A 3,962-nucleotide genomic window follows, 5' to 3' on the forward strand; every position below is an offset into this window, starting at 1 on the left:
GCGCTTGATTTCGCGAACCACGTTTTTTTCGTGCGCCTTTACGAAATTAAGTGTAAACTGTGTGAAAACATGGGAGGGACACAGTCTATTTCAGGGGTCCATGTACACTATTTGTTTCAGATATAATGAACACCTGTAAGGCGTTAAAAACAAAACGGGGAATACCACTTTCGATGACCTTTTTTCGCAAAACACGCTCAGACTGAAATCGAGGGAGGTATGGACCATATGCCACTTCAAGAGCTCAAAGTCATCCACAGAGCACAGGACTACCCGGACAGGAAAATAGGCGAATCTGTTCTTATAAAAAGTCAGCGTCCAAATCTTAACGTGCAGGGTTCATCATGGTCGATTATGCGAGCGTGATATGTGTCTTTATGTGTGATGTGTGCTAGCGTAAAATCGCTTACATGTGTAAGTGATTGTGTCTTACATGTAAGACACACATCACCTGACGCGTGATGTGTGATGCCTGTTTAATTGAAGTCACCTGCATGTGTAATTTATGTGTGATGTGTGATGCCTGTTTACTTCAAGTTGCTTGCATGTTTGAAAGAAGCATGATGCGTGATGCCCATTTGCTTGAATTTGTTTGCATGTACACGTATTCTCGCGTATTCTTATTCTTAGGTATGCACTGCATCGCGGTAATGGCTGGCAATCGCTCTTTGTTTAGTCCCCTGAATGTTGGCTTCCTGCAAAAAAAAAAAAACTGTGGCGTTCTGTCAAAAAAGGCTGAAAACTTGAGAAGGATCACCGGCAGGCAATTTTGAATCAATTTCTGCTATTATTTTGGTAAAGGCATGTTGCCGAAATATCAGCCCATCTATATCCCTATTCTTCTGTTTTTTTCCGAGGAATCAGGTTATTCTACTCTCTTACCAGTTGCATTCTCGTAATTGCCCCAGTAATGCAACAGATCTTGAGAGGTTGGTGGTCTGCGCATTTGCCCGGAATATGGTTGACAAGTAAGGCAAGTAAGGCTTGTCTCAACGAAATATTTGCTTCTCATACACCAAATTTCGGTAATTTCCACAAAAGGGGAAAAGGCTCATTTCTTGTAGGCATTGTTTGCAATTTTCATGAAGTAAACGCAGGTCAGCTTTGCGCTTACGGGTCTTTCATACATACAAGGCTGAAAACCCAAATGGAAATTTAGGTGGTTCCAGTGTGGGCAAAACTGAGCTAACCTTTAAACACAAATCTGGGCCAGTTTGGTTTAGGTTCAGTGATATGAAACCGAGATACGCACTTCGCAAAGTAACATGTAGTGCTGAATATACTGAACAAGAGCGGAACCAGATGAATATTGAGAAGGCACCGTAAGCTTCACCTTCCTTCGACAACCTGTCAGTTGGCCCTCCCATCTCCAGCACCTGCCGCCTGCACCTGTCCGCTCCCACCAATATTCATAATGTATACTCGGCTTAAAGTATGCATACAGCTGAATGTCTGAGTTGCCCACCCTTGTTTTACCCTAAGATGAGTCGGAAGTATAGCCCACGCCCTTGATTTCACTGCACCCCACGCGACGCAGACGGGTTCCGAACAATTAGACCCTGAGGCCGCTTATAATGAATCTTTCGATTTTGGTACTATCACGAAATGCGCCCATTATGGAAACGATTTGAACAGCTGCTGCCAGCCCGTGCAAACCAAAAGTCTGCAGGTAATACTCCATGTTTACTCCCTCATTTCTCAGCACTTGAGTATTCTGCCAGCAGATTTGTGTACCTACCTAGTGTTTATGACGTGCATGACTATGCGAATAAGTTTGATATCTCTATCTGATTCGAATGCAAGGGAAGTGTAGTACAAATAATTGCGTTTCACACCCCCGCGCACAGACGATTGTTTACCGAAGAAACGAAGGCCTGGAATGTCCTCTAGGCGGCGTTTTGGAGATTTTTAATGCTGCATATGTATATGGATCCGATGAAAATCCACAAAATTTGTGACGTTCCTGCGAACGGTTTAGCCGCTACAGCCAAAAAACATCGGAGTTCTAAGAATCTACCATCTCGCGTGGAACAGGGTTAAGGAGCGTTAACAGTTCGCAGCAATACCCAGCGCCGAGGCCTTAATGCAGCTTATGAAACGTACCTTATTCGTTCTTCGCAGCATTGGTCTACTGGCGTTCCGCTGGACCGTCTCAAATCACAGGAAAAAAATTCAAGAAAACTAGATTTGCGCATAAAATCGGCGGGGCTCAGATCTAGTTCGCAGCCCATTAAGCATTTGCTTTTCAACCAGATGAAAAGGCTGAAGGTTCAAAGACGGCTCCATTCAAGCATGACTACAAATGCATCGCTTGCATGATCACGCTTGACATTATCCATCGTCACCACAACAACGGATATGCATTCACATTCCAAGGTCACCTTCTATCGCCTTTCGCGTGTAAATTTCGCCATGCCATTTGTACGTACGTTGAGCGCGCTGCAGCAATGTGCACTCCAGGGGAATTTTCCAGCGTCAGCATCTTCATGGTCCAATACCGACGCTCACACCGGCCGGGAAACGTTGTATGTGCTGCAATATTTGTTATCGCAGCGAGTATTACCGTGCGCCATTGGTTTTGAATACCGAATTGCAGTGATGAGATGTATATATATATATATATATATATATATAGCCTATATGTAACAGCGTCTTTATATATATATATATATATATATATCTATATACAAGCCTATATGTAACAGCGTCTTTTTAAGGCTAAACATTTTTTTGAAACCACGCTTGAAACATTTCTGAAATCAGTCTAAGATATTCATATCTTCGATTGTAAGAAATCAAACTTGCCGTAAGAACGGTTCGCAGACAGAAAATAGGTACGTCAGAAATGTTACGATATTTGACAGTACATATCCCAGCCAAATTCCATCGTGATACCTAACATCATCTGTGCGGAAAAATTATATGTGTTTTTCCTTGCATATGAACATGATTTTAGTATTCAAAGACTGCCGATTCATGCCTTGCTTTTGTTCATGTAGCATATCTGAACAAAAATTTTCACCACATAGCAGACGGACATTTTTGGCCCAGAATATTATACGATTCATGCTACTTATCTGCCTTTTGCGTACAGACCACACCAAATTATAATTTTGTGTATTTTGGGGCGCGTTGGCTCACATGGTTTGGGCTGCACGGCTGTGTGGCTTCTATCAGCCAATGTCGCGTGACCCAAGCCTCAGCTCCGTCCATTCAGATTAACTTTTCGACACCTTCACGTTTGACTAGCGGCTCTATTACGGAAAGACCAGCACTTAATTCGACCCGAACGGTCTGTGGTTAAATCAAACCGCTACGGTGTGCAATCGATTTCAGTGTCAACCACAAATATATGGTGTGCACCAAAATGAGTGTGATCTGTCCCACACAAACACGGACTCTTACACCCGCATGATTTTGTAGTCTGTACTTAATGCAACTTTGCTCTTTCTATGGCGTTGATGTCAAATCTTTTCGAGACAAGAGACAAATTTTGACTTGTTGTGAGATATCGTAGGCTTTGGACCAGTGCACCGTTTCCATGTCTCCCATGTTTCATAAAGTTTGCCCTTTGGATGTTTTATTTTCAAAATGGACGGCGTGCCAACAACATTATGCTGAGACTACATCAGCCAAGCTCCTTCAAATATGACTTCTTAGCACACAGGTGTCACGTCAATGACCCAGCGCGCTGGCCCATGCCTTCCCTCTGTTACTTTGACAAAATGGAATAGTGAAGATGCATTGCATGCCAGTTTTTAGTGCATCTCACACGGACTTGTGCGAATGCTGCCAAGAAATTGCTCATCATTTGAGGGTAAAGCCTTGGCATAATTACTGGTGCGGGATTCGCACCAACGGCATACACCACATTCCTGGAAAATTAGTTGGCGCTGAGCCTGTCCATGCAAGCCACATGCAAGTTCAGTAACCGAAGCCGATCAACTGAGAATTTGTCTACT

General features: G+C 43.3%; 1 pseudogene; it reads left to right on the top strand.

Annotated features, from left to right (window-relative positions):
• The first annotated feature begins 957 nt into the window (after positions 1-957).
• The window catches only part of LOC119103185 (COUP transcription factor 2-like), a 5,985-nt pseudogene continuing 2,980 nt past the window's right edge, over positions 958-3,962 (top strand).

The sequence above is a fragment of the Pollicipes pollicipes genome, unplaced genomic scaffold (genome assembly GCF_011947565.3).
Source record: "Pollicipes pollicipes isolate AB1234 unplaced genomic scaffold, Ppol_2.1 Scaffold_5724;HRSCAF=6776_pilon_pilon_pilon, whole genome shotgun sequence".
Classification (NCBI taxonomy): domain Eukaryota; kingdom Metazoa; phylum Arthropoda; class Thecostraca; order Pollicipedomorpha; family Pollicipedidae; genus Pollicipes; species Pollicipes pollicipes.